Source organism: Ochotona curzoniae, unplaced genomic scaffold (genome assembly GCF_017591425.1).
Source record: "Ochotona curzoniae isolate NIBS_2020 unplaced genomic scaffold, NIBS_Ocur_1.0 contig_43, whole genome shotgun sequence".
NCBI lineage: Eukaryota > Metazoa > Chordata > Mammalia > Lagomorpha > Ochotonidae > Ochotona > Ochotona curzoniae.
Genome location: NW_024466218.1, coordinates 21,060,736 through 21,084,285, shown reverse-complemented (window position 1 = coordinate 21,084,285; position 23,550 = coordinate 21,060,736). Strand labels below are relative to the sequence as shown.

The 23,550-nt window shown below is 46.8% G+C and overlaps 1 protein-coding gene and 1 pseudogene across 2 annotated transcripts in view; both read left to right on the top strand.

Moving 5' to 3' along the window:
• The first annotated feature begins 7,642 nt into the window (after positions 1-7,642).
• Positions 7,643-23,550, top strand: part of DYM (dymeclin) — a 290,990-nt gene continuing 275,082 nt past the window's right edge. Inside the window, exons 1-2 of one of the 2 annotated variants that reach the window (XM_040984986.1) lie at positions 13,218-13,411; positions 20,022-20,116. The gene's annotated coding sequence lies outside the window, so the exon portion shown is untranslated. Of the gene's footprint in view, positions 7,828-13,217; positions 13,412-20,021; positions 20,117-23,550 lie in introns of those variants that run through there. The other variant, XM_040984988.1, reaches the window with a different exon arrangement.
• Positions 18,882-18,978, top strand: LOC121159787 (annotated as a pseudogene).

Sequence of the window (23,550 nt, the reverse complement as noted above, 5' to 3'; positions counted from 1 at the left end):
CTGGGAAAGGCATGGAAGATGGCTCAAGTAAGTGATTGGGTACCTGTAACTCACAGGGAGACCCAGGTGGCACGCCAGACGCCTGGCTTCTTCCTGGCCTCTGGCAGTTGGCAGCCATTTGGGAGTGAGCCAGCAGATGGAAGATAGTCCTTCTTTGTCATTCTACTTTCAAATAAGTCTTTTTTAAAAGGGAAGTTAGGGGCTAGCATGGTGGCATAGCAAGTAAATCTGTAATCGGCAATGATGAAATCCCATACATGTGTCAGTTCAAGACCTGCCTGCTTCACTTCTTTCCCAGCTCCTGGGAAAGCTGAAAAAGATGACCCAAGTGCTTGGGCCCTTGTACTGCAGGAGACCAGGAAGAAGCCACTGGCTTCATTTTTGCCCAGCCCCAGCTGTTGTGGCCATTTGAGAAGTGAACCAGTGGATGGAAGATTCTCTTTATCTCTCCCTCTCTTTCTGAGTCTGACTTTGAAATAAATAAATATTTAAAAAGAAAAAAAAAGGCATGGAACAGTGGCTCAATTGACTAAATCCGCAGCTTATAAGCACCGGGATCTCATTTGGGTGCCAGTTGGTGTCCTGGTTGCTCCACTTCCCATCCAGCTCCCTGCTTATGGCCTGGGAAAGCAGTAGAGGATGGCCCAAGTCCTTGGAACCGTGCATCCACATGGGAGACAGTGGAAAAAGCTCCTGGCCCCTGGCTTCAGATCATCTCAGCTCCATTACGGCTGTTTGGGAAGTGAACCAGTCAATGGAAGATCTTTGTTTCTTCTCTCCGTAGAAACTGATCTGCCTTTCCAATAAAAATAAATCTTTAAAAAAAACTTGTTGGATTTTCTTGTTTCCAGCCCTGCAGACGTAAGCACTGTTACTTCTTGAGTAATCTTCTAGTGTCTTAAAGTGTTCCCTTCAACTGGTTTGCTCTCCCAAATGTCTGCAATGACCAGCGGTGGATTGGGCTGAAGTCTGAGGCCGAGAATACAATTCAGGTCTCCCATGTGGATGGCAGCACCCCACCTGGTCCAGGTCCATTGCCTTTCAGGGTCTGCAATAGCAGAAAGCTGTAGTCTGGAGCTGGATGTGGGACCCAGGTACTGCCATCTACTCCTATCAATGCACACATTTAAAATCAGTATTGGGGCCAGTGCCATGAATCAGTGGCTAAATTCTTATCCTGCAAGTGCCACATCCTATATGGACACCAGTGAGTGTCCTAGCTGCTCTACTTCCCTTCCAGGTCTCTGCTTGTGGCATGGGAAAGCAGTGGAGGATGACCCAAAGTCTTGAAACTGTACATCCATGTTGGAGACCTAGAAGAAGCTCCTGGCTTTGGATCAGCTCCGCTCTGGCTGTTGCAGCCATTTGCGGAGTGAACCAGTGAATGGAAGATCTTTATGTCTCCCCATTCTTTAAATCAGTATTACAAGGCCTAAAATGTCCTTAACTTTATTTCCCAAACTACTCATTTTGAGCTGTTTTGGTTTATCTCCATAGTCCCAGCTAACCTGAACTGCAGGTTTTGGGACTGCCTTCAACTCTCGCTTCCTGTTGTAGCTGAGCTATAACTGTATTACACTCTGTCTCTCCCCCACAGGCTTCCAGTGCTCGGTAGTTCTGCCTCAGTCCTTACTCAGTGGATCATTGTAAGTTGCCAGGCATTTCTCAGATGACCCTTCAAGTCCATGCCGCCTTCATCCTGCTGTTGCACTACCCCCCGGCCCCAGGAAGCTGTGTGCACCATTTCAACAAGCTTCCCAGGCTCTCTGACTTCTGCTAGCTGGTGCAGTAGGGATGCACAGCAGCAGGAAATGGTCTCTGCCAGGACTCCTCAGCATCAGTGTGACTCAACTTCCCCTCACCTCTGCCTATCCATGTCCTGGCTTCTGCAAGCATTTGGGGAGTCAGCCAGGTGCTGACCAGGGCTGCTGCTGGAACTGCAGGCACCCTGGTGTCCTCTTCCAAATGCACTGGTCATCACATTTCACTTGTGGGACTGAAGTCCCACCTTCCTCCTAGGCAATGGGGGTGCACTCTCAGCAGGGAGCAAATCTGGAGGTTGAACCCCAGCAGCCCAGTGAAATATACAGATGTCCTAACTCCTAGGCTAAGCATCTGCCCCGGTACTTTTTTTTTTAAAGACGTATGTTCTGAACAACTTTGGGGGGGGGGGGCGCCTGGGCCAGGTGCATGACACAGCAGGTAAGGCATTGTTTGGGACATGTGCATCCCGTGTCAGACTGCCTGGGTTTGATCGTGGCTCTTCTGTTTCTGACTTGCTGCTAATCGTTCACCCTGGGAGGCCGCAGGTGATGATTTGAGTCTCTGCCACTCACAGAGACCTGGATTGAGTTCACTGTTTCTGGCCTTGGCCTGGCCCAACCCTGTCTACTGTGGCCCCTCGAGGACTGAGTCCAAGGATGGGACATGGCTTTCTCTGTCTCACTCACTCCCTCTCTTGTTTTCAAATACCTGAGAATAAGTAAAAAGGTGTGCTATTTGGGGTTATTTGCCACCTGTAGGGGGCAGCAAAAGCTGTAACATGTTGGCCCTCTGGGACACCCCCAGAATGCAGTTCCTTTCTTGCCTTCAGATGTCTTGCCCTGTGCAAGACCCTTAGCATGTTTTTCTTTTCTTTTAAGATTTATTTATTTTTATCGGAAAGTCAGATATATATAGAGCAGAAGAGACAGAGGAAGATCTTCCATCCGATGATTCAATCCCCAAGTGACAACGGCTGGTGTCCATATGGGATTCCAATACGTTCAAGGCAAGGACTTTAGCCACTATGCCACCATGCCACCACGCTGGACCCAAAATCACATACTTCTCTAAGACATAAGCGAGGCTTGCACGTGCCAGGATCCCATATGTGCACTTCTGGTTTGTGTCCCAGCAGCCCCGCTTCCCATCAAGCTCCCTGCCTGTGGCCTGGGAAAGCAGTCAAAGATGGCCCAAAGCCTTGGGACCCTACACCCATGTGGGAGACCCAGAAGAAGGTCCTGGTTTCAGATCGCACAGCTCCAGCCATTGCAGCCACTTGGGGAGAGAACCAGCGAATAGAAAATCTTCCTCTCTCTCCTCCTCTCTGTATATCTGACTTTCCAATCAAAAAGTAAATAAAGATGTGAACAAGGGTGAGTAAAAACATTTCTTACCTAATTTGGTTCAGGAGCAACAATAAATCATTCTACTCATAGCCTATGAGATCAGTTCTAGTTCTTCAGAAGTTTCCCTCAATTGTGCCTATCCAGAGTTATGGGTTGAATCATGCTACTCTGAAATTCCCATGTTCTGGGATGGCCTTGTGGCATAGTGAGTTAAGCTACTACTGTAACGCTAGCTAGCATCCCATGTGAGTGCCAGTTCAACTCCAAGCCATTCTACTTCTGATCCTGCCCATGCCGATACACCTGTGAAAGCAGCAAAGGATAAACTAAATACTTGGACCCTGCCACCCAGATGGGAGACCCAAAAAAAGCTCCTAGAGCTTCATTGAGTCTTCAGAAAATGAACCAAGAGATGGAAAATCTTTCTGTCTCTTCTCTCTGTAAACCTGCCTTTCAAATAAATCAATCTAAAAAATCATAATCCCTGGGGCCTCCGAATGTGACTTTATTTGGAACTAGGGTTATTGCAGGTGAAATTGGTTAGACTTAATGAGGTCACTAGGAGAGGCTCGGTCCAAGATCACTGTTGTTCTTCTAGAAAGAGGAAATTGGGACAGAGAGACATGCACATGGGTGAAGAGGAAGGTAGAGCTTGCGGGCTCTTTTGACCTTCACAAATGTCAGTGAGCAGCTCATCAAGGAGAGGATAGAACCCTTTCTCTGACACACCCTGAATATTAGTCTTCTGGTCCCCAGAACTGTGAGACAACCTGTGGCTGTTGGTGAGCCCCCTGATTATCAGTACTCTGGTATCAGTACTTTGGTATGACTGTCTGGCAATTCAATGCTGTAAAGGCCTCTGGGCAGCTGGCAGAGCCCCTCAAGGAGGACACATGAGAAATTTGTGCACAGCTGATGCTGGCAGAGTAGCTCCAGGATCCCTCTTCCAGGATTAGGGCTGTAAAACAGGCAAAAAAAGAAGTGCTTTTGGGGTCTGGTGTGATTGCCTAATAGCTAAATCCTTACCTTGTATGTGCCAAGATCCCAAATACATACCGGTTCGTGTCCAGGCTGCTCCAATTCCCATCCTGCTCTCTGCTTGTGGTCTGGGAAAGCAGCCGAGGCTGGCCCAAGGCCTTGCAGCTTCTGACTCCTGGCTTTGGATCAGCTCAGCTCTGGCCCTTTGTGGTCATTTGGAGAATAAACCAGCTGCAAGACCTTGCTTTGTCTCTCCTTCTCTCCGTAAATCTTGCTTTCCAATAAAAATAAATAAGTCTTGGCCCAGTGCAGTAGCCTAGTACCTAAAGCCCTTACCTTTCACAAACTGGGATTCCACATGGGCACCAGTTCTAATCCTGGAGGCCCCACTTCCAATCTAGCTCCCTGATTGGTAGCCTGGCACTCTGCCCCTGGGGGGGGGGAGACCCAGAAGGTACTCCAGGCTCCTGGCTTTGGATTAGCTTAGTTCTGGCCATTATGGCCACTAGGTGAGTGAACCAGCAGATGTATCATCTTTCTGTCTCTTCTCTCTGTAAACCTAATTTTCCAATAAAGATAAGTAAATCTTAAATAAACAAATGTTTTAAAAAAGAAAGAAGTGCTTAGTCTCTTTAGCACCCTAATAAAATACTGCACACTAAATCCTTTGCCAAGCATAGGCGTGTTTTGCTCTGAGTCCACAGGCTGGGAAGTCTGATATAAAGGCATCTGCAGCTTCAAGGAGTCGCCTCCCTGCTGAGTCCTCCATGCACCTGGGCTGAGGATCATGGGGACCCGGACCTCTCCCCATGGACTCCCCTCTCACTGCCATCACAGTTGGGGTTTCAGTTCCAACACTTGACATCAGGACAAACACATCTAATCCCCAGCCTGTTTATTCCCGAGGGGTCTCATGCACACCGAGCGCATTTGTGTGCAGAGCTGGAACTCTCACTGCAGTGACAGGTCCTAGGGAAGTCTGCTGCACCACCAACTATTATTAGCTTGTGATGTGGCCTCATTCATCCCTGGCAGGAAGGGGACAAGGACAGCTGCTCCGGGCGCTTCCTGGGTTCCAGGTCAGCGGTTGGAGTGCCCTGGGGAGAGGGAAGGGATATCTGACTTGAGTTGCTAACAGCCAGCAGTGAGAGGAATCCATCCTCAGTGCAGCAGGTGAGAGAGAGAGAAAGAGAGAGAGAGAGACAGAGCTCTTTACAAATGCTCAAAACAACTTGGGCTGGGCCAGGCTCAAGTCAGGGACTTGGAACAGCCTCTGGGCCTTCCATGTGGCTGACAAGTATTCAAGTCCTTCAGCCATTCCTTGCTGCCTCCCTGGGTACACATTAACTGGGAAGCAGGATTTCAAGTGGAATGAGAACTCTGGGCTCAGACCCCCTGCAATGGAATGTGGGCATCTGAAGTGGTGTCTTAAGTGTTGCAGCAAATTCTTATCCCTGAAAACACCTGTTTGAAAGATGAGCATATAAAGTACAAATCCTGAACTTGTATTTAACAATATATCAAAATATGTGAAGCCGGACATCACATAATTGAAAGGGAAAACAGATGCTGCTACAACATCCTAACATCAAAACTGAATAGAACCAGGGCATTTGTGGAGTGAATCAGTAAGTAGGAAAGACAGGACTTGAAAAAAGCAAAAAATCCAATTAGCCCAGTAGGTGCAACAGACATTCAGATCTTTCAGCCCGGATCCTACATGTTCTCATTTAGTCTGTGTATGGACACTCTCTGCGACAGACCAGAATCTCAGAGATGGATGCCTCACAAAGTATCCGCTTGAACCAAAATGATAGAAATCCATGCTAGAAGAAAAGCTGGAAAAATCTGTATTTTGTGAAAATTAAATCATATATTATATACATATTTTTAAAAATATTTATTCATTTATTTTATTGGAAAGGCAGACCCGCAGAGAGGAGAGATAGAGAAAGATCCTCTGTCCGTTGATTTACTCCTCAAGTGGCCACAATGGTCGGAGCTAAGCCAATCCTAAGCCAGGATCTTCTTCTAGGTCTCCCAAAAGGGTGCAGGGTTCCAAGGCTTGGGCCATCCTCTACTGCTTTCCCAGGCCACAAACAGGGAGTGGGATGGAAAGTGGAGCAGCTGGGACACAAACTGGCACCCACATGGAATCCCAGTGCATGCAAGGCAAGGTATAGCCACTAGGCTACCACACCGGTCTCTAAACCATACTTTAAAAAAAAGATTTATTTATTTTAATTGGAAAGGCAGATATAAGGGAGGAGGAGAGACAGTGAGGAAGATCTTCTGTCTGCTGATTCACTCCTCAAGAGATAACAACGGCCAGTACTATGCTGACCCGAAGCCAGGAGCTTGGAGCCTCTTCCAGGTCTTCCATGTGGGTGCAGGGTCCCAAACTTATAGCTGCTCTCAACTGCTTTCCCAGGCCACAAGCAGGGAGGTGGACGAGAAATGGGGCTGCTGCAATTAAAACCAGCGCCCACATGGGATCCTGGCACATTCAAGGTGAGGACTTTAGCCACTAGGCTACCATGCCGGGTCCAGCTATACAAGTATTCTTTTTTTTTAAAGATTTATTTTTATTATTTTTTCATTGGAAAGGCAGATATACAGAGAGGAGAGACAGAGAGGAAGATCTTCCGTCCGATGATTCACTCCCCAAGTGAGCGCAACCGGCCGATACTATGCCGATCTGAAGCCAGGAGCCTCTTCCGGGTCTCCCACGCGGGTGCAGGGTCCCAAAGCTTTGGGCCGTCCTCGACTGCTTTCCCAGGCCACAGGCAGGGAGCTGGAAGGGAAGCAGGGCTGCCGGGATTAGAACCGGTGCCCATATGGGATCCCGGGCGTGCAAGGCGAGGACCTTAACCACTTGCGCCACCACGCCGGGCCCTATACAAGTATTCTTCATATTAAAATGCAAACTCCTGAGGGCCTGCACTGTGATGTAATGGGTAAAGTCACTGCTGCACTAGCACCCCATATGGGTGCCAGTTCGAGTCCCAGCTCCTCACTTCCAATCCTGCTTCTTACTAATGTACCTGGGAAAGCAGCAGACGATGGCCCAAGTCTTGTGTCCCTGCACCCATGTGGGAAGAGTCTTCTGGTCGGCAGGGCTAGGTAAGGTAATTGCCCAAGGAGGTGCCTGGCACATCTTGGCATTACACGCATTTGGACAACGATCTCAGAACTTATTTTCGTATTTCCCAACTATTCAGAGCGCCCCAAGGAGTTCCTTGACCATGAGAGGGTTATTCACTTAAGATGCACAGGAAGCGCTAACAACTAAAACTTCAGAACAGGGGATACAGGCAGAGGCTCTAGCTCTGGAGAGCTGAGGTCTCCCAGGTTCTTTGAATTACCTTGGAGACGCGAGCCTGGTGCAGCGAGAGAGAGCAACGCCCGAAGGGACTACATTTCCCACAAGGCCGCTCGCCGCGCGCCACGTGACCGCCTGGCTGGTGCGCGCCCGGCCGTTCTGTCCCTCGGCGCCTTCTCCGTGGCTTCCCTCTTGAGTCCCCGCCTCCGTAGCTACGCGGCGGGGGCCGGAGCCCAGGGGGAGCAGCAGAGCCACAGCCACAGCCGGAGCCGGAGCCGGATCCGCAGCCTCAGAGACGTGGAAAACATGCAGGCCTGATCCGGCGGGCACGCCCCGCGCTGTGGCGGCGATCGCGCTTCTCCTGACGCCCTGCGCGTCCGGACGGCTGCCGGCGGAGCTCCCTGCAGGCTGACACAGGTGGGCTGAGGGGCGGCCCTGGCGGGAGCGGGAGGACGGGAGGTGAGGGCAGCCACCCGCTGGCTGCTCTCCACCGGGCCCGGGGGCCGGGTTAGCCCGGGTCCGAGTTGGCGTAGGGAGGTGAGGACTCCGGTGAAGGCCGGACGATGCTTCCGGAGACGGGGCGACGTGTGTCTTGCAATTGGGCGTGCGAGGGGCAGGGTGAGCCGCGACAGCGTTCGTTTGGCTTTCGGTTTTATTAAGATGTAATTTACGTGCCGTAAGAGACTTGTCCCCCACCCCTTGCAAAGTGCAGTTAAAGTGCGTCTCCGTGGCTTGGCGGGTATCCGCATGGTGGTGCGAACGTGTGTATAACTCCCCAGAGGAAGACCCAACCTTTTAGCGGACACTCCCCACTCCCTCCCGCTCCCCTGGCTACTGCCTCCGTGGATCTGCCCGAGCAACTGTGGTTTCACTGAAGGGGGACGACGGTGGGTGTTGATAAACTGGGGCAGTCGTAGGGTCTGGCGATGAAGGGATAAAGCTGTTGCAAATCAATATAACAGGGGTGCCCTGGAGAGACTGATTAGAGGAGCAGGTGGCCAAGGATCTAAGAGGGGGAGGGGCAGGCGGGAAAGAAGAGTGTGTAGAAAGCAGGTGTGTTGTGTTGGGGAGCCAAGGGCTTGTAAAGGAGTGCCGTCTTGGCCCAGCAGTCCAGGGTCTAGGGCTCAGGCCAAGAATGGGGAAGTGGGGGGAAAGGGAGAGACTCCATATGAACAAGGAGCCTGGTCACTGTGAGAATGAAATTGATGAATACGTGGATGTACCATGATGATGCTGCTTTACAGTTTTTACTACAGGTTGTCATCTGGGCAAATTGGAGGGGGACTGGGATGTATGAGTGTTGCGCTTTGCAGATCCAGAATCTGGTCTTGTGCTCCGACCAGCGAGCCAATAACGTGGACAGGGAGAGAGAGGGTCTGCGGATGAAGCACCGACAGGAAGGAGATCAGCGATGGTAGAAGTCTCTATGAAGTCTCTATTGCTCCTTCACCTCTCCTTATATACTCTCCTCCCACCCCCGTCCTAATTTAGCCAGGGTGTTGGATACAGATGAGTCCAATTAGTCTAGGTGTTTTTAGCCACAAGCCCAGTTCCTGTTCCTGTCCATTCCAACCAGCGCTATTCAACTCCTTGGCCCGGAACAGTCTTGTAGAGGTTTGACATGTTTGACTTGGGTGCTCCTGATGTCAGTAGATACACCAAAGGAGTAAAACTGAAAGAAGAATGATGGATGAAACTTAGTTGCAACTAGATGAAGTAGCGGGTCACTGAGGTTGGGTAGTGTTAACAGGAAAGCTAACACTGTTAAATCTGTGTGTGTGTATGTTTTGTCATTGTAGTAAGAAGTCTCTATAATCAGTCAGGACTTTTCTTGATTTTCTACCTTTCACTTGTAGAATAAAGTTCACATAATGAAGCGAAATGATAATAATAATAGATTGTGCTGGAACGTACACCCACTGCTCAACCCTGGCCAGTGTGGATTTTCGTCCTTTATTCATCTTTATTCCCACCCCCACTCCAGTGTTCTGAAAGCAGATCTTTGCCATATTGCTCCATCTGTAAATATTTTACTATGTATATGCAGGATATCAAGTCACTTTTTAAAAAACGACTTATTTTTATTGCAAAGGCAGATTTACACAGAGAATCAGACAAAAGATCTTCATCCGCTGGTTCTCTCCCCAAGTGGCTGCAATGACTAGAGCTGAGCTGATCTGAAGCCAGGAGCCAGGAGCTTCTTTCAGGTCTCTACGAGGTAGGGTCCCATGGCTTTGGGCCATCCTCGACTGCTTTCCCAGGCTACAAGCAGGGAGCTGGATGGGGAAGTGAAGCAGCTGGACATAAACCAGTGCTGCATGGGATCCTGGTGCATTTAAGGCAAGGATTTAGCTACTGAGCTATCACGAAGACCCAGCTTTTTTTTTTTTTTTTTTTTTTGAAGATTTATTTATTTATTTGAAAGGCAGAATTACAGAGAGATGGGGAGAAGCACAGAGACAGATGTTCCATCTGCTGGTTTGCTGTCTAGGAGTTGCAGAGGCCAGGACTGGGCCTGATACACACACCTGGAGCTTCATCTGGGTCTCCCATGTGGGTGGCAGGGACCTGAGCTCTTTCCTAAGTCACTAGCAGGGAGTTGGCCCAGAAGTGGGGCAGCCGGGACATAAGCTAGAGCCCATGTGGGATGCAGGTGTGACGTGCTCTGCTACAATGCTGGTCATAAGTCACCTGGAAGAAGCTCCTGGCTCCTGACTTTGGTTCAGCTCAGCTCTGGTCATTGCAGCCACTTGGGGAGTGAACTAGCAGATGGAAGATCTTTGTCTCTCCTTGTCTGTAAATCTTCTTTTCCAAGAGAAAGGAATAGATCTTCATAAACAGAAAAGGAGGCAAATGGAGAATTCCAATAATCAAACTGACTCCAGAAAGACTTACTTTGAAAAAACATCGTATCTGTTTTCTGCAAGGGGAATAAGCAGTTCAAACACTTTGATGTTGGAATTGGAAAAATATAGCATAGTTCTCTCGACTTTTTTTTGTTAGATTCTGCTATCATGATCCATATTTTGTATTTAAATGGCTCAGTCATCTTTTTTTTTTTCAAAGATTATTTATTTGAAAGAGAGCGAAAGGGAGAGATAGAGAATGAGAGAGCGAGATCTCCCATTTGCTTGCCACTTCCTAAGTGTATGTAAAGGCCAGCACTGGGCCAGACTGAAACCAAGAGCTTCTTCCAGGTGTCCCATGTAGGTGCAGGGGCCCAAGGCATTGGGCCATCCTTGACTGCTTTCCCAGACCACAAGCAGGGAGCTGGATAGGAAGTGGAGCTCCCGGGATTAGAACCCGTGCCCGTATGGGATCCTGGCGCATTCAAGGCAAGGACTTTAGACACTAGGCCACCACGCCAGGCCCATTACAGAATATTTTTAATGAACAGATAGTGACTATACGTGTCTACGGGATACAGTTTGACGTTTCAGTAAATGGATACAATGTGTAAAAGACCAGGATAATTGGAATATCTGTCACTATAGACATCTATCATTTCTTTGGGGAGCATTCAGAATCCTCAGTACTAGCTTTTTGGAAGTATTCAATTCATTGTCACCAACTGTAGTTATCCCACTGTGTTTACAGAACGTTAGAAGTTACACACTCTATCCAGCTGCCCCCTCTACCTATTTTGGCTGGCTGCTTAGTGAATGGGGCTTTGTCCAGGCAACAGCGAAAAAGAAGTAAAATATACCTCAGCATGCACTAATAGCTCTAACAGTCCTCTGTGTGTTTGGGCAATTGGCCTGGGCTTTTCTCCTCTGAAGAATTTTGCCTATTAATAGAAGTTGCTTGCTATGTGTCCTGTGACTGCCCTGACAAGTGACCAACATTTAATGGCTTATGTCACCACCGGTTCTTGTACTCTAGTCCAAGAGGTTAGATGTCTGAATTGGTCTTTGCTGGGCCAGCCTCATGGGTCAGATGGACTGTGCTGTGTTTTGGAGATTTCCAGGAGAGAGTCCTCTAGCCTTATCAAGGTGGTCACGTTCCTTGGCTTGTAATGCTGCTTCCATCGTCAGAGCCATTTGGGTTGCATTTTCATCTTGGTTCTTCCATGGTCTCTGATGGTTGCTGGAATGGCTCTCTCTGCTTCTGGATACCACCATGGCGAGTCAGGGCTGCTGGCTAGCTGCTGGCTAACTCAGGATGGTCTTCCCGTCTCAGAGCTGCCTTTTAATCATCACTGCAAGTCCATTTTGTAGGCATCACAAGCACAGGTTCTTGGATTGAGATGTGAGCATCCTTGGGGGCTGTTATGCCTACCCTGGTACATTGTGGTTTATTTTGGTAAGGCTTAAAAAAGTGGCTGATTCTCTTGGCTGCTATGAAATCTGTGAGAATGCCCTCTTAGGGCTGCAAATGGTGGGAATGGTTATATATAGGGAGGACTCTTCCATTTTTCTTCTTTTGTGACTATGACCAAATACATGGGAAATATGCAGATTTCATTTCCTTTGATCAACTATCCTACTCCTGGGTAATATATACAAACGAAGTGAAGTATGCAAATGTGAGAGTGATCTGCAACCCTGTTTTTTTTTAAAGAATTATTTATTTTTATTGGAAAGGCAGATCAGATTAGAGAGAAAGAACTTCCGTCTGTTGATTCACTCCCCAAATGGCAGCAACAGCTGGAGCTGAACTGATCCAGATCCAGGAGCCTGGAGCTTCTATTGGGTCTCCCATGTAGGTACAAGGTCCCAAGGCCTTGGGCCATCCTCGATTGCTTTACCAGACTATAGGCTGGGAGTGATCTAATGAGATATTTAAAAGTGATCAAGTATCAAAGCAGTGTAGCACCATGTAAGGTTTTCTGGGTTTTGTTTAGGTTAGGTTTTTCTCTTCTTTCATTTTCATGTTTTTTTGCTCTGTTTTTTAAAAATTAATAAATCAATTAAGATATTTATTTTTTTTTTGAAATTCAGATATACAGAGAGGAGGAGAGACAGAGAGGAAGATCTTCTGTGTGAGGATTCATTCCCCAAGTAAGTGCAATGACTGGTGCTGCACTGATCCAAAGCCAGGAGCCAGGAACTTCTTCCAGGTCTCCTTTACAGGTGCAGGGTCTTAAGGCATTGGGCTATGCTCGACTGCTTTTCCAGGCCACAAGCAGGGAGGTGGATGGGAAGTGGAGCTGCTGGGATTAGAGCTGGCGTGCATATGGGATCCTGGTGCATTCAAGGCGAGGACTTTAACTGCTAGGCCTCCGCGCTGGCCCCCATTTTCATGTTTTTAAAGAAGTTTATTTATTTATTGGAAAAGCAGAATGATTGTGGGAGAAAAAGAAAGAGCTCTTCTGTCTGCTAGGTTACTCCTCAGATGCCTGCAACTGCCAGGACTGTGCAGGCTGAAGCTGGAAGCCTGGAATTCCATCTGAATCTTCCACATGGGTGGCAGGGCCCAAGTGCTTAGGCCATCCTCTGCTGCATTCCCAGGCACATCAGCAGAAAGCCGGATCAGAAGTGGAGCAGTCAGGACTTGAACTGGTGCTCAGATTGGGAAGCCAGTATTGCAGGTGATGTAACCCACCGTGCCACAACACTGACCCCCCACTTTTATGTTTTATACATGTTTTATCTATGTCATCAGAGTGTGTGCATATGTTTGTGTGTTAACTGATCCCTAATGGCACAGGCTGTTATGGAGTAGAGATGGCTCCCATGCCCAGGGTGCAAGGGTGGGGACTGTGTCCCAATTGGAGATAAGTACAGCCTCAGTTCATCAGCAAGAGAAGCCTCTTCATGAAAATGAGAGAAAGCTTGCAGACAGCATGAGCTGCTGTGTGATTCGGGCTTGCAGCCCCCAGTGACTCAGTGGGGAGTGACTAAGCAGTGGCCTGCTAAGAGAGTGATAAGGTGGTCCTGCTGTTGGTCTCTGTCACACGCTGCCTTTCTCAGGACAGAGAAGCCCAGGTCGGCTGGTTTGGTAGCCTGCTCCCTGGGGAGTTCTGCTTTCCTACCAGCTGTGGACTGTTGGCTGTCTGGAGGTGAGAAGCTTCTGGCTCTCTGGTGTTGGGTGCTTGCATGTACTATTACAGGAAGTGTGATGGTAATTCCTCAGTGACCACTCCTGGGCAGGGAATGGGTTGCCACTGCAAAGATACCAGCTGTGAAGCCTCCCTCCTCTGTTACAGTTGTCTGGATTCCTGATCCAGCTTCATTCTTCATGCTCCCTGGGGTGAGCAGGCAATGGCTCAGTGACGTGGCTCTCTGTCCTCCACTTGGTAGACTCAGATTGAATTGTGAAGCAACATGATGGCAGTATTAAAGAGTATGATGTCTGGGTTTGAAAACTGGTGACCACATTCTAGCAGTATGAACTTTAAAAAAAAAAAGATTTATTTATTTATTTTATTGGAAAGCTGGATTTGCAGGTAGAAGAAAAGATAGAAAAATCTTCCATCTGATGGCTCACTCCCCAAATAGCCACAATGGCTGGAGTTGAGCCAATCCAAAGCTAGGAGCCAGGAGCTTCTACATCTCCCACACGGGTGCAGGGTCCCAATGCCCTTGGCCATCCTCTACTGCTTTTCCAGATCGTAAGCAGGGACATAGGTGGCAAATGGAGCAGCTGGAACAAGAACTGGTGCCCTTATGGGATCCTGGCACTTGTGAGGGGAGAATTAGCCAATTCAGCCGTTGCACCGGACCTCCTAGCTGTATAATCCTGGGCATCTTATTTAACCTTTACTACAGATTTTTTTAAAAAAGATTTATTTATTTTATTGAAAAGGCACATGTACAGAGAGGAGGAGAGACAGAGAGGAAGATCTTCTGTGTGAGGATTCATTCCCCAAGTGGTCGCAATGGCTGGTGCTGCGCCAATCCGAAGCCAGGAGCCAGGAACTTCCTTCCAGGTCTCCCACACGGGTGCAGGGTCCCAAGGGTTTGGGCCATCCTCAACTGCTTTTCCAGGCCACAAGCAGGGAGGTGGATGGGAAGTGGAGCTGCTGGGATTAGAACTGGTGCCCATATGGGATCTCGACATGTTCAAGGCGAGGACCTTAACCATTATGCTATTGCATCGGGCCCTATTGATTTTTTTAAGGCTTATTTATTTTTATTGCAAATTGAGATATTCAGAGAGGAGGAGAGACAGAGAGGAAATTCTTTTGACCAATGATTCGCTTCTCAAGTGGATGCAACGGCTGGAGGTGAGTCAATCTGAAGCCAGGAGCTCTTTCTGGTCTCCAATGTGAGTGCTGAGTTTCAAGGCTTTGGGCCGTCCTTGACTCCTTTCCTAGGCCACAAGCAGGGAGCTGGATGGAAAGTAGAGCAGCTGGGATATGAACCGGTGCTCACGTAGGATCCCGGTGTGGAAGGTGAGGGTTTTAGTTACTAGGCTACTGTGTCGGGCCCTCCTGTCATTATTAATTGTAAAAGTTCTTCTGGAGGCAGAAGGCTAGCTTTGATTCTGGGGTTTTTGCCAGCTGTCTGTGATGTAGGTGATGGAAATAATAGAAATACTACCTCATAGGCTGTGGTGAAGGCTGAATGCATCACTGTGTGTGATAAGGACCTATTTGTTTATTGCTATTGTTACTATTTAATGATTTCCTCTCTGATTAATATCAGTTTTTAATTTTTTCTTAGAATCACTTTTTTTGTAAAGTTTTTTTTTTTTTTATTGGAAAGGTAGACTTATGGAGAGAGAGCGAGCGAGAGAGAGAGAGAGAGAGAACGCGCACTTCCATCTACTAGTTTACTCTCCCAAGTGGCTGCAAGGGCTGGAGCTGAACCCATCTGAATCCAGGAGCTTCTTCAGGTCTCCTCTGCAGGTTCAGGGTCTCAAGGCTTTGTACCACCCTCTACTGCTTTCCCAGGCCGCAAGGGGGGAGTTGGATGGGAAATGGAGCAGCTGGGATGCCAACTGGAGCCCATGTAATTGGTGCTTGAAGGTGGAGGACTAGCCAGTTGAGCTGTCACACAGGCTCCAGAATCATCTGTTTTCTGTGACTCCTCTCCTTGGCTTGTTTTGGTTTCTGTGTTTTGTGTTAGAGGCTTTCCTCTCCTGCCTAGTCATTTTTGCTTGTTCTTGTTTGAGATGGAGACATTAACAATGTGGATGGGAAGCTCTGTGTGTGCATGGATTGTGTTGAGTGATGGGCATTTTCTGCAAGATGGTGGGCAGCTTTCTAGGTCGAGGATGGGAGGACTCTGAGCATGTGCTTTTCCATGGTTCCTATGCAGTTTTTGTAGAAGAACTTCAGTCTCTTTCCAGTGAGGCTGGGATACACATGGTCAATTTTGCCTTCATTCTCTTTCTCATCCTCCACCTCATTTCTGTTCCCAGGGGGAGTCTTCCTGTGTGCTCCTGGGAGAAAGCTGACTCTTCCTGGAGAGAGGCCTGGAGCTCGTGGCGCTGTGTCCCTCCTCATCTTGGCTGGTCCCTGTGTCTGGCTCAGTAGCCTTCCTAGGGCTCCTTGGGGTGCAGTGCCTGCTTTCTTTTGGTACTCCTTTTGGCTTGCACATTCCTTGTGCTTTCCTCAGCTCTGCTGGTCTAGCTACACTCTGGCAATTTCCATCTTCCCTTGTCTTGTCTTTGTAGGTTTGTGTCCTTGCTTTTTTTTTTTTTTGGTCTCATTTCACTGGTGTGGAATGCCCAACTGTACTTAATATAGCACTTTGGAACATGGCAGCCTTTCCGAGAATGTTCTGTTACTGCATGGGCTCACGGCACGCGTGGCATTTAACGTGTACTTCTCCAGTCTCCTGTTTCAGATATTACATGTGTGTATTTATTTATTTTTCTTTTTTAAGAAGCAGGTGATTTTGCAAATGTGGCATCTGATGTGAATTTTTAACCTCAGGTGGGTCCAGAGTGTATGAGGGCATCATATACATACTTTTTAGATATTAGCACTGAATTTGGTGACAATAGATTTTCAGCTCTACCATTATTTACTTTCCACTTAATTTAAGGCATATTTACATTAAGGCACATGACAAGACAGTGAGTCAGTACAAATAGACTCTATTTATCAAATATTTCACAAAGTAAGTATAAAATACTAGGTTAAAAAATTTTTTTTTCCTAATGTTGTAAAACTAACTTGAGAAAATAAATGTTCTGAAAATTTAGATGTGAATCAGAAAGTTAAACAAAGCCTTAATTAGAAAGGAATTTAAGGGGCCAGCACGGTGGCTTAGTGGTTAAGGTCCTCTCCTTGTACGCACCAGGATCCCATGTGGGCACCAATTCTAATCCCGATGGCCCCGCTTCCCATCCAGCTCTTTGCCTGAGGCCTGGGAAAGCAGTTGACGATGGCCTAAAGTCTTGGGACCCTGCATCCGCGTGGGAGACCCAGAAGAGGCTCCTGGCTCCTGGCTTTGGATTGGCACAGCACCGGCCATTGCAGTCACTTGGGGAGTGAGTCGTTGGATGGAAGATCTTCCTTTCTCTCTTCTCCTCCTCTCTGTATATCTGACTTTCCAATAAAAATAAATAAATCAAAAAAAAAAAAGGAACTTAAATTCCAAAGAGTTGAAAAGCACTGTAGGATTAAGGTTTCCACAAAGAGCAGAACACCCTGTGAGGCAGTGAGGGGACTTCATGTGTGGGGGACAGATGTGACAAGATGGCAGCAGAGGTGTGCCGCAGCACAGGAGACAGCAGGAAGAGGCTTGTTCAGCTTTGTTAAGGTATTGATTCTGCACATTGCAGTTCATAGACAACTTATACTTAAGTCACTGCCAGTACTTTTTCAAGCTGCAAATGCCTGGGTACTCTGCTTGCATTTTCAGTCTTTAATTCCAAGAATTTGTATTTTAAGCCACACGCTCTTCAGGTACTTTTCTTTTTCCTCCCTTCCTTCCTTCTTTCCTTCCTTCTTATTAAAATATATATATTTAAGTTTGAGAACCTCAGGTTTAGAGGGCAGTTGGAACAGGAACTTTGAGCCTATGGAAGGACTTGGATGCCAGTATTCTGTTTTTTCAGATAGTAAAGAATCATTGAATGCTTTTGGGCTAGTGAGTGGCATGATAATTTTACTAATATTCAAGATAAATTACAAGAGTGGGTGTTTAGCCTACGTTGGCATGCTACTGCAGGCACTGCATCGTAGTGCCTTGGCTTGGTTTCTGACTCCAGCTTCCTGCTAACGCCCATCAGGAGAGGCAACAGTGATGGCATCATTGGGTTCCTGCCCCTGACTGGGGAGACCTGGGTTGTGCTCCCAGGTCCTGGCCTTGGCCACTCCACCCCTGGCCTTTGCTGGCATTTGGAAAGTGAGCCTGTAGATAGGAGGTCTCTGTCTCCCAATTTATTTCTTTCCCAGTCAGGGAAAAAAAGAAAAAAGATTCTGTTTGGCCTTTTTCCTTTGGCGAAGCTTCTCTGTACGCCAGACCTCTACAAGGTGTCTCCCATGCATATCCACTCGATTTTAGACTATCCAGGGAGTTGTAGGTGCTGTTGCTTTTCTCCATGATGAAAGTGGAGAAGTGGAGATGAAGATGGTCTCTATACAGACCCAGCAGTGTTTGGTTCATGTTGGAACCTTTGATTTTAATTGGTATGGTCCACTGAACTTCTATTTTATAAGGATTTAATTTAGCAGTGGAGTATGATAATTGAATACAAGCTGAGAGATTGGAAGTGAAGAAATCAGAATACTGTTGCACTTAATGGTGTGTGAATGTTGAAGTTGGACCTGGTAAAGAGGAAGAGATGGATTGAAATGGTTTGTAGAGGGCTTGACATGATGGCTCAATGGCTAAATCCTTACCTTGGAAGCGCTGGAATCCCATGTGGGCGCTGGTTCGTTTCCCTGCCTCTCCACTTTCCAAATAGCTCCCTGCTTGTGGCCCAGGGAATCAGTGGCAAATGGCCCAAAGCCTTGGGACCATGCACCCATGTGGGAGAGATGGAAGAAACTCCTGGCTCCTGGCTTTGGATCAGTTAAGCTCTGGCTTTTGTGGCCATTTGGGGAGTGAACCAGCAGATGGAAGATCCTTGTCTCTCCTTTCTGTAAATTTGATCTGCCTTTCTTTTCTTTTTTCTTTTTTAAAGGATTTATTTTTCTTGGAAAGGTAGATTTATAGAGAAGGAAAGTCAGAGAGAATGATCTTCATTCACTGGTTCATTCCCCAAGTGGCCAGAGCTGATTTGATCTGAAGCCAGGAGCTTCTTCCGGGTCTCCTACGTGGGTGCAGGGTCTCAAAGCTTTGGGCCATGCTTAACTGCTTTTTCAGGTCACAAGAGGGAGCTGGATGGGAAGTGGAGAAACTAGGACAGAACCGGTATCCATATGGGATCATTTCGCTTGTAAGATGAGGATATAGGCACTTAGCTATTGCCTGGGCTCTGATCTGCCTTTCCAATAAAAACAATTATTTTTTTAAAAAAATGATTTGTCGAGGGCTCGGCGCGATGGCACAGTGGAAGTCCTCGCCTTGCATGCCTGGGATCCCATATGGGCGCTGGTTCTAATCCCGGCGGCCCCGCTTCCCTTCCAGCTCCCTGACTGGGAGCTGGATGGGAAGCATCCAGAGAAGATTAGCATGACCCCTGTGCAAGGATGACATGCATGTTTGTGAAGCGTTCCATATTAAAAAAAATTTAAGCATTTGATATTAACCGGTTGACACTCCATAGAGTGTTTGAAGGTAATGTCACAGAAACCACCAGGAGGTAGATCGGTTACTGTTAGAGAAAGGAGAGCTAAAACCCATGAAGTCTTGGAATACACAACAGGAGGGGAAGGGGGTATTTGGAGGAGATGGATCAGAGGGCTCTTCAAGTCCCAGTTCATTCTGCTGTCGTTGCTCAGGGTTTGAGAGTAACACCAAGGGAGCAGGTAGCGGTGGTATGTGTAGGTGTGTGCAGTCCTGGGAGTGAAACCGCAGGGGTGATCCCATTGAAACTTGACTTTCTCCTATGTTTTCTGTGGAGGTGGGGAACTTTTTGATATCTTAGCTGCTGTGTCTTCACTTGACTGAATTCATTCTTCTTGAGTATTTTCTTGCTTGGGGGCACTGATCTCTTCTCACAGGTTGTTACTGCCTCACTTGAGCAAGTGCTTGAGTAGGGGGTGCTGTCCAGCCAAGCCTCTGGGATTGCTCCTGGGGCCTTTGCTGTCCTTTCTGCTTCTTGCCTGGAGCTGGTGTGTGTGTGTGTGTATTTTGAGATTTGTTTGTTTCAAAGATATCTGGAGATAGAGGGAGAAAAAAGGAGAGAGCTCTTCCATCCACTGCTTCACTGCCCAGATTGCTGCAGTGGCCTGGGGCTTAGCTCGGCTAGGCAGAAGCCAGAGGGAGCTTCCACAGGGTCTCCCACATGGGTAGCAGGGGCCAAAGCCCTTGTTTAATTGGCCATCTTCTGCTGCTTTTCCCAGGAAGATTATCTGGAGCTGGATTGGGAGTGGAGCAGTGGGACAGGAGCAGGATTAGATGCTGTAAATGGTGGCAATACCTGTTCTGCCACACAGCATTGTGATGGGAAGCTTTTGCACCTGCCCCACCTGTGTCATTTCCCTTTCTACCTCTCCCCAGCTGTTTCTGTGTCACTGGTATTCCTCACAGCTCCTGGCTGCCTGTGAATTGTTGAGTGTGGCTCTGTAATCACTATTTGAAGAATAACTTCTGCATCCTTTCTAGGGCTTGGTGTGATAGGGGATGAAGGCCACCGGTGCTGTTAGGGACTTGCTCTTCCTGGTTCTGTCCTGCTAAGCTCACAGGCTACCCTCGCAGAGGTATTGTACAAAGATTTCATAGCTATCTTGTCTGAGCACTTCTTTGATTTAATACTTCACCTTGTACCATGTTCCAGCAGCTCTACTCATGCATTTATTTCCTGTAAAATGGTAGAAAGTAGATAGGAACAAATAATTGCCTCACTCATAGTAAAAAAAAAAATTTAAAAAATACGTTGACAAACTGCTTACTTGTCTGTTGGCAAGGAGTAAACAGTCTGATTCAACAGTGGCTGTGGGGTGGAGACAGGGATGCTGATGCTGGGAGCACAGGCGGATGAGGCACTTGTAGAAGGTGTGGAGGCCTTGTCTGCCAGAGTGAAAAACGCACGAGTGTGTGTGCACACATCATATCTGTGTGCATATACCTGTGAAATATGTAGTATGTAGATAGCAGTATGAGGTGTAAGTGGTAGCTCACTTACATTTTACATATTATTGGAGAATGATTTTTAATTGCAACTGACTAAACTGCCTAAGGGTCCTTCAACATGAGATTTACTATTACATTTTTTAAAGGCAGAAAGATGGTGGTGGGAGTGGGAGAGTTCAGCCTTGGTGTTCCGTCCATTGGTTTACTCCTCAGTGGCAAACATGGCTGGGCCTGGGCCAGGCTGAAGCCAGGAGCCTGGAACTCAGTCCAGATCTGTCATGTGGGTAATAGTGACCCAAACACTTGAGCCATCACCATCTTCCAGGTGCACACTTAGTGGGAAGCTGGATTGAACCCGGGGGCTCTGAAAGCGGATGGGGGTACCTTGAACAGGTGCTGTGTCAAGCACCTGCTTCCCAATGTGTAATTTATTATGTTATAAATAGAATATAGTTCTATAGTTCTATATAGTTTTAACAAAGGAAAGACATATTTTGCATATGGATACGTAATGATTTCCAGGATATCGGGAACAGCAGGTAAAGGGGCATACATCATGTGGTATGTGTAAAGCGGAAGAAGAGTACGTTTGCATGTACATGGGATGTCTGTGGACCGTGACACTCAAGGGATTGCTCGTAGTTTTTTTAAGTTGAGAAACTGGATAGTTAGGACATGGGGCCGGAGGAAGACTTCACTCTATGTCCCTTGAGTCATTTGTATTTTGTACTGTATACATTATTGAGTCAAAAAATAGAAATGAGTCTTCCTTACATTTCATTCATAAGAGTTAGAGTAATATGGTTTTTCATTATTGCTTTGTCAGGGGTAGGAGGTAGATTCCAAACTTAACTTTTGTTCTTTTGAAAATCCAGCATTTGTGCACCTAATTAAACTCCCAAAGTAAATTGTTTTAAATGGTTGTTTATAAAGTACCACAGAAAAGCAAAATAGTGATCTACTTAATTGTCCTGATTCTTGTTTCTTTTGATCCAGTGTCATTTTTGTTTTTTTATTTTAATGAGACATGGCAAAGGAAAATTGAGTCCATGTTAGATTTAAATTGCTCATGCTGGTAAAGCAGCAAACCCACACACTTGGAAGTGTGTACCGTCCAAGGAACTACATTAGCGTGAGGCTTACGGTGCCAGTTGCTCATTAGCGTGAGTTCCTGGATAAGTAGTAAACACGTGTCAGGGTCTTCTCTTTCTTCTGCGTGTGTCCACATTTTAATGAAAAGTCTCATTGAGGCCGATTTAGGGGTCCTGGGGACTTGGGACAGAAGAAGGAATTTGAAAGGTTTGACGAAAAGGCAGTGTCCTTTGGTGTGTGGTGGACAAAACCGTCATCTGATGTCAGAGTTAATGAGGTGAGCGCAGAACTCCTCGCGGTCCCAGAAGCACTGCTTGCTTTGCTCGTGTTGAAGGTGACAGTCTAGATTTGAGTGCGGTTTTGGAAAAAAAGATTTTACTTGAGGAAATTAATGTAAGAGAAAGAGCAGTCCAAGGACACCAGCAACCTGGAATGTAAACATTTTCTGATAACGTCGGTGATGAGGTAATTTAATATTGAAAAATTAACCTAGTGGCTATGAAAGAAAGCCTGTTAGTCTGATTTGTTGGGACATATACATTTGTTGAGTGTGAATTTTTAGTTCATTTTGAAGAACTTTGTATTCTTGAGTAATAATAGGCTGGTAAGATCAAAAGAATACAGAGTTTCTATGTGGCTTTCCCCTCGCTTCCTCTAACATTGGTCAAACTACAGTACTTTATTAAAACCAGGTAACTCTACTGACAAGATATGATGGACTGAATCTCCAGGGTTTACATGTATTGAGTTTTTTTTTTTTTTCTTGTCTGTAGTTTTCTGGGATATTTTATTACATGGGTAAGTTTGTATTACTACAAGATATAGAAATTTTCCATCCCTGCCAATGAATTTCCTTGTGCTGCACATTTATAGCTGTCTTGGGTCTCCTGACTGCCCTGGCAGCCGCCCATCTGTTCTCCATCCCCGGGCTTTTGTCATTTTTGAGTTGTAAAAAAATGGTGTCATAGTATGAAACCTTTTTGTTGTTAATTTTTAAAAACTTCGTAAATAAGTTTCAAATATGTAGACATTTAGAATAGTATAATAAGCACCAGCTATTCCTTCCATTTGGATTTTTGCACAGAAAGCAGTCTGTCCTGGTGCACCTGCCACGGAGCTCGAGAAGAATGTCCACTCTGCAGATGAATGAAGCTCTTCCTAGGTGTCCGTTCTATCCTGTTGATGGACGCTGCGCTTGCACTTCAGCTGTGTCTTGACTGACTTCTGCTGTGATCTGAACATGTCTGAAAGACGCAGGTTGAAGTCTGACTAGCGCATTGGTCTGTTTCTCCTAGCAGTTCTGTGTTGACACTGTTGTTAGTGCATACTCTTCGAGATTCCTGTGGACTTTTGGAGGGTTTTTCCCTTTACCATTATGTAATGCTTCTGTTTATCCCTGATTATTTTTGTTTCTCTGAAGTCCACTCTGGCTGACAGCCTTTGACCACTACCACTTCCTTTTTTTTTTTTTTTAAGATTTATTTATTTTCATTGGAAAGGTAGATACACAGAGAGGAGGAGAGACACAGAGGAAAATCTTCTGTCCAATGATTCACTCCCCAAATGACCGCAATGGCTGGAGCTGCGCCAAATCGAGCCAAGAGCCTCTTCCAGGTCTCCCACGCGGGTGCATGGTCCCAAAGCTTTATGGGACGCCCATATGGGATCCCAGCGTGTTCAAGGCGAGGACCTTAATCGCTAAGCTATCGTGCTGGGCCCCCTTGGTTACTTCTTGTTTGCAAACTCATACCATGGTGGAAAGTTGAAATTTAGATTTTTGAGATAAGAAATAATAACGTGACATTAAATTACATCAGGTTTTTGTTTCCTTTGTTCCTTCTCCCAACAAAGCCTTGTGTCAAGGGCTGTCTCATGACTTAGATATCCTTAAGCTTGTTAGTTACCCACTCAGGTGAAGAATATTTCACGTTTCAATTATGATGGTGATCGTGTTATCTAGTTTATGTTA